The sequence below is a fragment of the Loxodonta africana genome, chromosome 1, assembly GCF_030014295.1.
Source record: "Loxodonta africana isolate mLoxAfr1 chromosome 1, mLoxAfr1.hap2, whole genome shotgun sequence".
Taxonomy (NCBI): domain Eukaryota; kingdom Metazoa; phylum Chordata; class Mammalia; order Proboscidea; family Elephantidae; genus Loxodonta; species Loxodonta africana.
In genome coordinates, this window is record NC_087342.1 from 47,583,153 (window position 1) to 47,597,714 (window position 14,562).

Below are 14,562 nucleotides of genomic sequence, written 5' to 3' on the forward strand. Positions count from 1 at the left end.
GTGTAGAGTTCTGAATAAATGCAAGTATTTAACTTTTTAAAGGAGGAGATTATTTTTGTTGCTTGATTTTGCCTGCGTGCCTTTTGATAACCTCAAACTGTGTGGCTTTGTGATTTTATTTTAAATTGGGTTGAAATGAGAAAGTTTTATTTTCCTTGGTCATTTTATTTCTTTTTAATCTTTGCATGCCATCTGTGTTGTCAAGTACTCTCTCCAGTTCTGAATTTAAGGGAAACGGTCAAAACCAAACTCTACAATGTGGCTTTCTAGAGTATTCGAATATCACCATTTGAATAACTTAAATTTATCATTCTTCTCTCCTTTTAAAACAAGGCCTTATCCAAAAGTGTTAGCATTGATGTTAAAATTTTCACTTCTGTTTTGTTTTTCTCACGTGTATGTTCTGCTGCCCTGTAATTGTACATGTACATGCATATATTGACATTATTTCTTCTTTACATTATATTTAACTGTATTTTAGTTAAGAGAATGTATTAATATGTTTTTCTGGTGCACTTTCTGTATTCAGCTACTGAGTCTGTTAGTTCTGTTTTGGGGCCTTGTTTTGGCTACAGAGAGTAATTTCTGTTAAAAAAAAAAAAAAAAAACAGTAAACATCCTAGCATTCGAGCATCCTGGAGCTTCCAAAAAAACAAAACAGTTGTTTGCTGAAAATGAGGGAGCTTTCTGTAGTTGCAATTTAAAGTGGATATTTAAATTTCAAGGAATGTATTGATTTGTTGTTATTTCAGGCAGATTATAGAGACCTTTTGGGTTGCATTTGCGTTTTTGCTAAAATTGAGACAAACAAACATGTTGAAGGAAAAAATTATATAATCTCTTGTAAAATTCCTGCTTTCCTGTTCGTCACACCATGGGGGGAGTCTGTCTGAGAAGGATTTAAAAAAATCTACTACCACCTGAGAAGTCTTTGAGATAGCTGTAAAGGCTAAGCAGCTATAAACAAGACGCTAGGGGAACGTGAACTCACAAAGAGCAGTTTTCTGAACCCTGAAGTCGTCTTTGGCTTTTAGAGACATTTTATATATGTGGTACCTTGTATCAATGCTTTGGTTTTGAGTTGAACCTCACAGCTGAGCAAGTCTCGTTTTGGGAGTTTTCTCCTTTTTACCGTAGTTTTTTTACTGCTCTTCTCCTGTGATTGTTGCTTAAAAATGGCAACTGAAACATCATCACCAGGTATTTTCACCAGGTAGAAACTGTTTTTCCTGTGTCAAAACAACCCCTGTGGCTTAGTTGATGCTTCTGTTGCTAAGCAGGGAAATTTCTGGTCGGCAGGCTGTCCATTAACCCTGTAAATGCTAATGTCAAACAAAACAAAGCAAAACAACTTTATAACTTTCTGATATAGTACATTGTTCAAGTGCCTGAAAACTGGACCAAGGTAATGTTTTTCTTTCTGAAAAGACAAACCCCAACTTTGATTTGCTTGTTCTAGAGGTGGGGTGAGGAGAGTTAGAGAAGTTAGTAGCATCCAGGGAGATGACAGCCTCAGGCAGCTGATAGTAAAGGTCTCATGCCATATAGTAAAAATTATGGATTAGTCTCTTTGTGCCTTTTCTCCACAAGTCTGCCTTGGTACAGTTGTGGGGAAAAGGAGGAACAAGAGGGGCAGCTGCTTGCATCCATTTGCCAGAAAGGAGTTAACAGAACATACCGTAGAACAGGTTGGGCAAGACTGTTAAAGCCAGTGATGAAGCCTTTCTCCCCACGTCTCTCTGTCTGCCCCCTCCCCCTCTGTCCCCCCCTCCTTTCCTCCTCCAGGACTTTAAAACATCTTCAGACTTCAGTGTCTGGCTTCCCCTCTTCTGTGCAGAACCCTTTACATTATGAAAACACTCCGTGGAGATGCGGAGCCTGTGCGAGGCAGGCCTCGGCCTGGCCAGCTGTTTCTCGAGAAATCGGTGGAGTGCTGGTGCGGGCCCTGGGTCCTGTAACATAGGCCCCATTCAGCAGAGACATTCTTCGGCGTGCATTTCTGCCTCTGTGGGACCGCTGTGGATGACCGGCGAGGGGGAAAGTGGGCGGTGGGGAGGGGAGGAGCCGATGGAGAAGGAAGTGTGTGTGCACGCAGCCTTGGAGGGCAGTGAGATGGAGTCACTGCAATTAAGAGTGCCAGTAAGTCATGAGACTTTTCTTCTTGAAGCATCTGCAGTTAGTTTTGACTTTGGGGATATCTTGTGGACATAAATGCAGCACAACCAGCTCTTTCAAAGCAAGTTCTGGTCTCGTATAAGTTCTGCATTGTTTGTGTCTAACCACTCCGTAAACATACCATATATAGTAATGCTTGGACTCCCTATAACACACATTGCGAGGGAATCTCTCTTGTGATGCACAGACCCTTTGGCGCTTAGAAACAGACTCACATAAGCTATTTCTGGTGTGTCCTGGCTTCTTTTCTTCCCTTTTTTGGGGTGGGAGGGGGTTCTTTTTCATTCCATCTTTACTCTGGGTGAAACATGTTTCTGATCCTCATTTGTCTGGCACTCTGAAAGCTAAAGGACTGTACTATCACGTGAGGCGAAACTGAATTCTCTTTGCGCATCTGTTTCAGAGCACAAACCTTGTATTTCTTAGCATCTTGAACGTCGCACATGCTTTGTGTTTTATGGTTCCTGGTCTTCCACAGTTTGTTTTCAGAGCTCCTGTTAACTTTGTGAGGGCGAACTCTCCCCTGTACCGGGGACTGATCTGTGGCCAGTGTACCCCCTCCTGATTTCTCCACGGGTCCTCCCAGAGCTGTCCTATGTGTTTACACCGCCTCTCCCTGAGATTGCCAGCACACAGGATGCAGCTCTCTGCAGACTGATGGCAACCGTTTCCCACTTGGCAGAGCTGGGTCTGTGGAGGAGAGAGGAGGTGGTAATACGAAAGAAATGCAGTTGTTTTTTTCCCTTTGGAATACCTAGGATACAGCATTTCAGCTTGTTGGAGTGAACGGTGTGAGGCGTTTGTAGTTCAGAGAAGAAATGTCTTCATTTTTTCTCCTCTTTTCCTTCCTCCTCCTTTTTCCCCGTACCCCTCCTCAAATAAAGGCTATTGCCCTTCCTCTCAGGCCACGTGTATAGATGACCCTTGAGGAAAAGGTGGTTTGTAGCACTGGAATATTTAGGTGTTATGTAAATAGATAAGGTGGGCACTTTGTCTTTGCCTTGTTTTCTTTCACTGGCCTCATCAGTGTGAGTTATATTTTACTGTGTGACAGTTAATTTTACCATCCTTCCCGTTTCCTAAGCTGATAAGCCCCTCTCTGTCTGCCCTGATCAAGCCTCTTTGTTTGAGAAGTTCCTAATGCTGTTGAAGAACAGAGTGACAGTTTTCTTATTTACTGAAGTCTCTGAAGCACAATCATAACGCTCTTTATCGTATCTTTTTTACAACTTTATTCGTTTAACTAAATAATTGAATTGTTCCAAGGAGTGCAAGTGACTGATAAGTTAAAGGCTTCCTCAAAAACGGCAATGAGGTCAGGGAGGAAAAAAAACTTAAAATTTTTAAGGCTATGTGTATTCATTTCAAACTATTAGCAGCATTTGGTAGATGATATCAGAGTGAGACATTGGGCACTGCCCAGAATACCAATTACCAGTATGGAAGCAGCAAGTGATTAGCTAATACCCACCCAGGTGACTTAAAAGTAATACATCACTTAGGTGGAGGGTGCTTATTTGACACGGTAGGTCCAGAACATCCAGCTGATGTGCCTGTGAGTGAGAGAGAGCCATCGGGGTAGGGAGGTGGCGAATATAAAATAAAGCTTTCAAAAGCCCACATAGGTGTTGGGAGATCCTGATGCTAAAAGTCCTGCCCTTCTTGATTCATGATAATCCTTTAGGCCCTCTCTTTACCACCACCTTGTCTCTCCCATTTTCCAGTCAACAGATTAGAACCAGAGTTGGGGCTGGGGTGGAGAAAAGCCATCAGAAGGTGATACCCTGGGAGCAGTAAGAAAGGGTGGCAGGTGATAAGTAAGAATTCAGAAAGTGCCCGTTACCATTGGGGAAATGGATAAGAGTTATAGTGGGTTTTTCTGTGTTACTTCTTAGAATTGTATGTGAACCTACACTAACCTCAATAAAAGTTTTGATGAAAAAACATGGCCAACTGAGGCCATATGGTATAGGGGGAAAAGTCAACGAGGGATAGACAGTACAGTAGTTTCTGAAGGCAGCGTTGTATAACAGTTGTTCGTTATGATGACCCTTAGTCATCTTCCCCCAAAAGATTAATCATATATTGATTCACTGCACTCTGCTTAAGGAGATGGGGAAGTTTGGAATATACTTTGGAATGATTTATACCCAGGAGTTTTATATGGAAAATTATTTTGCTGAGATTTATAGAAGGAAATTACTCATTAACAGGGTCAAATGGAATTCACATAACATCGCCAGGTTGTTTGTCTGTGTTCCTCATGTGAATAATTCTTTTGCATTTATAACTAAAACCCAAAACCAAACCCATTGCTGTTGAGTCGATTATAAATATATAAAGTGTCATGAATTTTTAAAGGCAGATGATAAAGAAGACTCTTGGGTACCCGAGAGATCATAGGTAGCTTGGAAGATACAGTCTCTGTAGAAAAAGAATCCAAAATTTAACCACTCATAAAACTTAAGTATTTAAATCACGTTAACCTTAAACCAGCAAATGATCAACTTTAGAGCTGGAAAGGACTTTAGAGGTCCCTTGACCTCTATCTATGAGTCTTTGTTATGCTCAATGTTCTTCTGTAGTTCAAGTCTGAGCAAAGACTTGCTTGGAAATTCTCCTGATGGCTGGAAATAAATTGGGTCATTCGGGTTTCAAAAGCTCGGTACGGAGGGTCCCAGACCATACCTGTTAGTGCCCAGAATTGAACAAGGCATCAGCATGGCACTTTTGTCCAGGAGAGGGTAATCCTAACTTTGAAAAGTAACGTTTGCTCACTTGGCAGAGATTATTCTATTTTTCAGGTTGTTTGCAAATTTTATTCTTTTCAGTAGCTCCATTTTACAACTGGAGATTTGGCGATGTTGCACCAAATCTCTCCCTCTCTCTCTTTCTCTCGCTCCATGGTTAAGTATTTATGGACGTGGAAATCCCCAGAATAGCTGATACATGCTGATGGTTCACAAGCATTTTGGGTTTTATCTGCTTTACTTAGAGAGTATTTATACATTTTAAACACTCATTTATCAATTTTCAATAGTATTAAAACTTGCTTAAAGTTCCTTTATGCACTTAGATTTGCTGTCACACATAGTTAACATATGAATGAGCTTGGTATAAGCCATTCTGTTCCTGAATCAAGTTGGGTTTTTTTTGTTTCTTTTTTTAATAAAAGAAATTGTTCTCTTTGAAATGTAATTAATTTTGACATTCAGTCTTCTAGTAGCATGAAAACCATACCTCCTGATTGCCAGTGCTGATGGTGGATTTATTGTCTTACGGGTAGATGATTGAGACACTGTCGAGGGAAGGAAATGTGTATGAATTGCATAAAAGAAATAGAAATTAGTTCTCTGAATGCTAGAAGCTCAGAGCAGATTGGAAAAGTAATAAAAACCATTACTTCCCAAGACCCAAGAAGCAAGTCGTAGGTCCGTGTCTCTGGGGTGGGGACAGCACATGGAGGCCTTGCTGGGGGGTGTGTCTGAGGTGGAAGGGCTTGGGCTCCCGCTCTCTGTGATAGCTGTGGACTGGCCCTGCAGCTGGCTGGAGGGATGTGCGGACATCTGCTGGCTGGGTGGGACCTTGAGAACAACTGTTGAGAGGTTGGGGGTGGTGGAGATAGAGGTGAAGGGAGGGAGACATGCAGACATGGATTTGAACAGTTGCTGGCTGCCTGGAGACCAGCCTCCACGAACCAGAGGCCCAGTGACCTCCTCTGGGCCTGGAGGCCGAGGGTGGAGGAGGAAGGGAAGGAGTGCTCCTTCACCTCATACTAGATGCCCCTTGAGCACTTGAAGGACATGACAGAAATTTGTTGGGCAGTTATTAGCATCTCGGCGCATAACATCCATTATTTATCTTAAAAGCTTTTTCCTCTTCATGTAATTCTTTTATTTAAATTCAGTGCTGTTGGCCTGCTTGAAACACTGACCAAAATTGCTTTCACTGGCTATAGTGTTATTTATAAGTGCATGTGTGTGGGGTGTGGGGGTGGGGGTGGGAGTTGAGACAGAAAGAATTTCAACAATTAATTTAAGGTTGTTGGAGGTTTGAAATGTTACTTGATTGCTGGTCTTAGCCAGGATGTCAGCAGTAGTCATGTGGTCTGTGAGCCAGGCCTCACTCAGGAGCAGCAAGCCCTGGCAGCCTCTGGGCTGAGAAGGAACCTCCAAGTGGGTGGGATGTGCTGATTTGGGAGTCACTTAGCCAAGGACTGGTTTTGGTCATACCCTTATGTCTCCATAAAGATTGCACAGCTCAGGGGCGTGACACAAGAGTGGCCCGAGATTTATCTGGGTATAAGTTGGTGGTACTTACAGAGTCCACAGTGGTGAGGCCAGAGGGGAACAGCTGATCAGCATGTTCAGGTCCTGTGACCCTGAGGAGAAGGTGGCCCAGCCAGGTTGGGACTAGGGAACACAGAGAATCATCCTGTTAAGCTCTTGAAAATAAATTAGTGACATGTGGACAATCGGTAGGAGTCTGAACGCACAAACCTCTTTGGACATGAGTAAATGAAAAGGGAATTTTGACTGCATAAGGCTTAAGATGTACAAATTCCCAGGAATTTACTTGTGGCTTGATTTTCTCTTATGGTCATGAATATGGGAGAAGTAAACTGAGGAAGTTAGATTGCAAAAATTATATGAAATTGCTTATATATGGCTTTCATTTTCTACACGTGTATTTTCCTCCCATGTTTCTCTTACAGATAAACCCAAGGACTCTGATTTGAAGATACGTTATGAGTGTTATAAGCTCTCAAATAGTAGGGAGTTCGTGGGCCTTATGAAAGAGTAGGAGCGAGACGTGGTGCTGAGTTCCCTTTAGCTTTGTGTTTATTGATAAACCTACTTATTATTTACTTGCAGATCATTCCCATTTTATCTAGTGTCATAAGAGAACATGCCCCAGTGTTAATTCCTTAATGAAAAAGAAAGACATAATCCCATTTTAAGATACATATTAGTCTCCCTAAAATCTAAATGTTATAAGTACGAGGTCATGTGACTTTCTCATAGCTCTTGAAAGACATGAAAAAGAGGGGAGGGAGCCACTTACCAAAAACGCAGCAGTTGCTAACCAACAGTTGCCATCAAGTCAGTTTTGACTCACGGCGACCGCCTGTGTGTTGGCACAGAATTGTGCTCCATAGGGTTTTCAGTGGCTGATTTTTTTTTGGAGTAGATCACCAGGCCTTTCTTCTGAGGTACCACTGGGTGGGACTGAACATCCAACCTTTCTGTTAGCAGCCAAGCGCATTAACCGTACCACTTGGGGATTCTAAAACAGTTGCTCAAAAGCGATAAGAATATTAGAGAAATTCAACTTTTAGCATTGGGGCCTTTATTGTTTTTAACTGTGGTTTTACAGCTGAGTTATGTGACCAAATGTATTACATGAGTGTTTACCTTTTTTTTTTTTCCACATGGAAGTACCTAAAGAGATGGAATGTGACACACCCAGGGAATGAGCTGCTCAAGGAGCTGTGTGCTTGAGGGTGAGAGCAGCAGGGCCCCTTCCTCTCATCGCTCCTATTAGCCAGTGCTGAGTGGAGATCAGAGGGCCACTGAGCCTCTCAGTGGATGAGTGTAAAATGTGTCCGTGTGGATCTGCAAAGGAGTTGTTCTCTTGCTCTCTGTGGAAGAGCCAGGTAGAATTCCAGCGAGAAATTCTCCAACCTTTGGGATTAGTTGTTGGTCCCACTAGAAGTCCTCCTCATAGGTAGCCCTCCACATAAGTGTTGTGTTGCTCTACAGACCAGGAAGGCCCTCTGTGATTCTATTCTGTTCTTTTATTCTCTCTTCCCAGCTCCCTTCTAATTGTGTGTGTTTCTTAAATATTCTGATTAAGTTGTTGAGGTGTTCTGGATGGCTGTTTGTTTTAGCTGTGTGTGTGTCTGTGTCTGCATGGTGTTAACTTTTGGGAGAGGAGACCCGTTTATTATGTTTAATTCCGCATAGTCTGGTAGGTGGTATCCAGTGGACAGCAAACTTTTCCTAGGATAGCTAGAGACTATGTTTTTTGGTTTTTGTTTTTTAAGCAGCTTTGTGGCTAAGTGCTGATGTTTTTACCTTATAGAGATCCCCTTTCTCCCATTTGGGCGAAATACATTATCGATTCATAAACGATTGACTAAATAAAGTTGAAACCTTTTACTCCTGGCCTGCCCTGCAGGGGCGGGATTGGAGTCAGGATTCTAGTAATGGGGTCTGTATGCTCTGCTTCACGGGACTCTTGATCCGAATCTTTCAGTGTGTTTGTTTTTCACATTTTCAATATGTCTTAGCATACTTAGCTCAGTTTTAAGCCACTGTTACATAATTACGAGGGATTTTAACAGACCCCAAAATAGGTTAAAAAAAAAATTATCTATTTCGGTGGATAAAGTAAATGAGAGTAGGGTAGAATTCCTTCTAGCTGATTTTGTTATAAAACACCTCATATCTGTGTTTACTAGCTTGGACCCACTCAGGCTGATCGTTCAAATGTCCTTTCAGTGATAGTAATGGGAACTGTTTTATTCAGGTTAAGCTAAGCTATGTTGAAGTATCACATAAACATTGACATCTCAGTGGTCAAACCATAAAATGTCATTACTTGTTCAGGTGAAACCTCTGTAGGTTTAGCAGCTCTCTAGTATGGTTAGTATAGCCCTCTTCCAAACAGTGACCCCAGGATCCAGGCAGCGTTTACCATAGAACTACCTCTTCCATTCTGCATGGCTTCTGGGGTGCCACAGTAAGGGGACAGAGATGGAGGGTCACAGGCCAGCTTTTAAAAGCTTCAGTCTGGAAGCAATGCCGGTCACCTTTGCTCACAGCCCATTGGCCGGAACTTCTAGTCACGCGGCCTGCCCGACTGCAGAGGTGCTAGGGAATATCTGTGAGCCCACAGATGTTCTCTGAGCAGGCAACGTCTTTGCCACAAGTGTTTTTGCCACCCTCCTTTCTCATTTCATCTCCTGTGGCTCAGATAAATCAACTAGAAAAGGCGTACGCCTGGGGCATAAAACATGACTTAGCTGTTCCATGGAGCAGTGCATCCATCACACAGTGCAGTGCAGCACCCAGACCAGCAGCAGCAGCAGCAGCAGCAGCAGCAGCACCTGAAACCTTGTTAGAAATGCAAATTCTCAGGCCCCACCCCAGGCCTATGGAATCAGAAACCCTGGCAGTGGGGCCCAGCAATCCTTGTTTTAACAAGCCCTCCAGGTGCATGCTCAGGTTTGAGAACCACTGCTCCAGATGAATGGAATGTCTTTAGCACCTCTTGACCTGACGATGTGTGAGTTAACCCAGAAGAGCAGGTACCCACTTGCTAGTGTGTGTGAACAGTAAGCCTGGGTTAGCTGTGAACACATGCGTGATGATAGCAAGCACTTTGGTAGTTTGCACCGTGTCCCAGACAGTGTTTACATACTTAACTCACCTGTGTCGCACAATGAACAAATGAAGTAGGTATTGTTATCATCTCCATCTTACAAATGAGGAAACTGAGGCACAGAGAGGTTAGTAAATGCCTAAGGGAATGCCCCTTACCACAGAGGGTAAGTGGTAAAGCCTGGACTTGAACCCAGGTGATGTAGTTCCAGAATCCATTCCTTAGCTTAATCCTCAATGCGATTCTGCCTAAGTGATTTCAGGGTGCTAATCCAGCAGGCCCTGTGGTAGCTCTTTACTTTTTCTTGAATAGAGACAGTATGTCAGAACTAGCAGGAAGTGCAGTGTGTCGGTGTCATTTCACATAAAACATGAAGCTCCCTCATCACGCGCTTCATTCGTTGGTGGTTTGTGTATGTGGTATGGGCTGCTGACACAGATTGGCCAATCCTTGAGACGCGTGGCCAGGGAGCAGTTGCCCAGTCATTTACAACTGAACAATAAATAGAACGAAGGAGGTAGTGGGAAGTGGTTTCTCAGAGGGAGGCAGTTCGTTTGTACCAGAAGAACATTTTCTTCGGTTAACGTGTGTGTAACTTTCAGGCTCTCCTGCCTCCTCGCCTTCCCTTTTGAGTCTTATCTGGTCTTTCATTTTCCGTGGTACCGTGTTCTCAGTCTCAGGGATGCATGGTTCCACGAGGTGGTCTGAAGAAGGTGTGTGTTGAGTCTCTACGAGCTGGACTTTCATCTTAGTAGGAGAAAACATGTTTTTCCTTCCAAGAAACTTGGTAAAAGGGTTGCTCTCCTCCCAGCGGGAATATTCAGATAGAATTAGGCTGCGTTTGACAACCTAACCTTTTGCATTTTGAACGGATTGAAAAGGACTTTCTAAATGACTTTGAGAACCACCTTTCAAGCAATTCTGTTTCACTGTGTCCGTTCACAATTTTAAATTATTAACTGCATTTTCTTTCTTCCAGGTGGGCCTGGTATTTGTTGTTTGGTTGCACTTTGCTGGCCCCATGCATTCCCTTGCTTCCTTTGTCTGTTCTGCTCAGCAGACTAGAACTGAAAATGCTCTCTGGCAGCTCTGCCCAGGACAGTACCAGCTTTGACTCTAGGTTAGGAGGTAGAGGATAAAGATAGAATCTCCCCTTTCGGTTTTCATATTGGCTGGGAACAGCTGTGAAACTTTGTGTAGCTATGAACATGACATTTCATTCCAGAGTTGCTGAAATTTTTCATTTTCTGCAAGCCAGGGCTTAACCACAGGGTTTTCACACTCAGAGTCCAGAGTCTTCCTTTGAGAAGCAGTTAGCTTGTCTTGGATTTTCGTAGTTTAAGAGGGCAGAGATAGTCCAAAGGGTAGGGCTGGGGTGGGGGAGGGGCTGTTTGCATAAGTCGTTTTGAAGACCCAGCCACTTCATTTCCCTTCCTCACTTTAAATGATTTAATTTGCTTAGGTACTCTAACAGAAGTAGAGATAATTGAAGTAAGTTTTGAGTCAAATCTAAACAAAAGAAGAAAGAACTCACCTGAAAAAGAGCCCCCTAACTCACACTAACTGAATCGTTTACCCAGGCCAGCCTAACCTGCGAAAAGAGCCGGGGAACGCAGCTGGGGGTGCGGAAGGGGTAGTTTGCACCCCTGGACTCCAGTGAGTTCCATGCAGATAGCCCAGCGACATTCTGCATCAAGGCACCGCTGGGTTGGAATGACCAAGTTCAGCCTGGAAGAGATTTTAAAGCCATTTTGGGTTGGCTTTTGGGAAATGTTTTCTCTTCTCATGTAGACTGAGTACCCAAAATATATGCTTATGGAATCTGCTTTTTTACTGTCTGGGCAAGCAGCACGTGAATTGGGCATCTGTATGTGCAGAGGAGAGTGGGGAGTAACAGGCTTGCCTCTGACAACAGGAATAAAAGATGCAGCTATTTGAGAGAACACGATTTCCCCTCTTCCCTTTAACCAGCCGTCAGAAACAGGGTTGTACTCACTGTCAGGAGCAGGAGAGAGGAGGCCCACTCTTATTCAGGAGCACCTGGAGAGCATGTGGTTCTGAATGCCTAAGCTAACTGACAGGGTTCCGTCTGTACACGGCACCAGTCCCTGGCCACTGGGGAGGTCTTTGTCCTTCTCTGACTTGCGCTGGGGTCCTGCGGTCCTTAAGCCATCAGTTCCCCTGTTCTCTTCTTCCCACTCAACAGCATATGGCCTCACTTCCTCTTTTCTTGAGATTTCTCATTGTTAGCTGCTGTCGAGTAGGCTCTGGGCTTATGGCAACCCTGTGCACAACGGAATACAACACTGCCTGGTCCCACGCCATCCCCATGCGTGACTGGTTGCAGATCAGACCATTTGATCCGTAGGGTTTTCATTGGCTCATTTTTGGAAGTAGATGGCCAGGCTTTTCTTCTTACTTCATTTTAGTCTGGAAATTGTTCTGAAACCTTTTTGTCATCATAGCAACCCACAAGCCTCTGCTGCGGACAGGTAGGATCTGCACATGAGGTGCATTGGCTGGAGTTGAATCCAGGTCTTCTGTATGAAAGGCAAGAATTCTACCACTGGGATTGTTACTAACCAAAAAACCAAACCCAACCCACTGCCGTCGAGTTGATTCCAACTCATAGCGACCCTATAGAACAAAGTAAAACTGCCCCGTGGAGTTTCCAAGGAGCGCCTGGCGGATTTGAACTGCCGACCTTTTGGTTAGCAGCCGTAGCACTTAACCACTACGCCACCAGGGTTTCCTGGGATTGTTACTACTCAGTCAGATACTCAAGTGCCTGCTGCGTGCCCAAGATTAAGGCCCTTCAACTTGAGCTTCCTCATGTACCCCTCTAATGTTCCTCTCTGTTCCCTTTTATCCTCCCAGGCTCAGGAGGAGGTTCGTGGCCACTTGTTGCTAATGCTTTCACTGTTCCAGACACCACGTTCTCCCCTCCTTTCACCTCATTTCTGCTATTCCTTCTGTCCTTTGGCTCTGTGTTCAGCCAGTATCTCTTCCTCACTATCTGTTTCTGTCTCTGTTCTTGTGCCCCTCTCCGTCTCTACCTCTCTCCCTCCCTTATCTCCCTTTCCAGACCCCTTTCCTTTTCACAGATGCCTTTTCTTTAGCCTTCCTGTATGTTCAGGTCTTCTTTTCAAAAGGATTCATAGACTTTGCTGCTCTACCTTCTAGTTACCATTTTTTAGCCTTCCTTTGTCTTTTTTTGGTGGCAGAGTGTTTCTCAGTATTTGTGCTTCCACTTGGTGTCCACCTGTCAAACCTTACCACCTGGGTTCTGCTTCTGTTGGAGTGAAGCTTTGCTCTCTCAGTGACGATATCCTTGCTGAGTTAAATAATTTTTCTCCATTTTTATTTCTTTTTGACGTCTTTTGGAGTTTTAATAATGTTCAATTCAACCGATATTAGATATATTTTTGCCCTGAGCAAAGCAATGGACTGGTTGCAATGGAAGATAGAAAGATGAATAAAACACGTGGTTCCTGACCTGTGGGAGTTAACATTCTAATGGGCAGGATATCCCCCCCCAACACACACGCACACGCACATGCACGCGTGCACACGAGATGCCCAGGGAAGCAAGAACCAGAAAATATTTCTCCGAAATAGTGGAGAATGAGCATCTTTACAGGCAGAGGAAGAAACGATCAGAGAGGGAATGATTACAGATATAAGGCTGGTGGACAGGAGATAGTGCTGGAGGCTGTCCTGGAGGCTGTAGGAATGGGCCAGTAAGGTGGAGGGGGTGGTAAGAGAATGAGGAATAAGGTGCAGAGGCAAGGGAGCAGAAATAGGTAACAGATGAGGCAAGGCTGCCTGCCAAGAGGAGGGCAGGCCAGGCGCCATGACAGCTTGAGGGCGTGACTGTCTTTTCTGGAAACTTCTCTCCTTAACTCTGTCTTTCTTCCCCATTCCTTTACTCAGTAAATACCTATTGAATGCCTCTGTGTGCCTAGCCTATGAGGGTAAAATAATGAGAAATAGAGTCTCTACCTGGGTATTCCTATCTGGAGCTTCATCCCGGAGCTGGTCCCATGGCTACCTGCCTTTCCTCCTCTTCCTGTGACCTAAGGTGAGTGCTCCTCATGTTCCCTCCTTGACGTCCTCATCTCAGGCTAACAGCTCACCTGGATTCAGGTCTCAACTGTGTGTGGAGGGGTCCATCCAATACCCACTCTTCAGCCCCGCTTTCTCACCTGTATACTCATCCCACAGTACCTAGACATTCTCCCAGATTCACCTCGTTCTTCACTTCCAGTGTCTTTAAAAAGGAATTCAGCCCATCCCCCCTAACAATCTAAAACTTCTTGCCAGTTTCCATTCTCGTGCCCTAGGGATTCCAGCCTGTGGCCCTCGAGATGATTCCTTTCCTTCATCTGCTCTTTCCACCCCGTGTCCTGTCTGTCTTCAGGTCTTCGTTTCTTCTGGAAGGTGTTGAGGTTTACCTTTCCTTGTGTGTTCCCTTTGTTCCCGTCTCTAGTCAGGCCTCCCTCCCCTGAAGCCCCACACCATGTTCCAACAGGTTTTCTAAAGCTCTCTTACGTCATCTTTCTTCTGCCTCCACCAAGCACCCCTCCTGTCCCAGACCCGCTGCCCTTTCCCAGCCTCCATCTTCTGTAACAGAGCCCCCGCCCTGCAGCCCCCGGCTTCTCCCAGTCCTTTCTGGGTTCAGGACTCCTTCCAGCCTCTCTTCCACCTCAGATGCTCCTCCGCTTCCTGGACTCAGAATTAGTGTTCCATAGACAAGACAGCACTTAATTCTCATATCCTCTTGTGTTTTCTGCCTTTTTTCTCTCACCTGGGTGGTAAGCTGAAGGCAGACACTTCTACTTTTGCCTAGCTAGTCTTGTATTGGGTCAATAGTTAACTAATTGCATTAGCTGAAAAAATGCATTTTTATCGTTATGAAATATTTGAGGGCCATTGGTAGTGTATTTCTCCCAAAATCTTTTGAGGGGAGATGTTAGGTCCTGTTTGTTTCTTTTTTCAGGT

General features: G+C 44.2%; 1 protein-coding gene and 1 long non-coding RNA gene across 7 annotated transcripts in view; one reads left to right on the forward strand and one right to left on the reverse strand.

Annotated features, from left to right (window-relative positions):
• The window catches only part of RREB1 (ras responsive element binding protein 1), a 145,572-nt gene that overhangs the window by 33,633 nt on the left and 97,377 nt on the right, over window positions 1-14,562 (forward strand). The window lies entirely within an intron of this gene.
• On the reverse strand, window positions 592-12,953 carry LOC135230590 (uncharacterized). Its single transcript, XR_010321166.1, has 3 exons — window positions 7,240-12,953; window positions 6,496-6,587; window positions 592-2,865 (listed from the first exon to the last, which is right to left on the reverse strand). It is a non-coding gene; the product is annotated as an uncharacterized LOC135230590 (long non-coding RNA).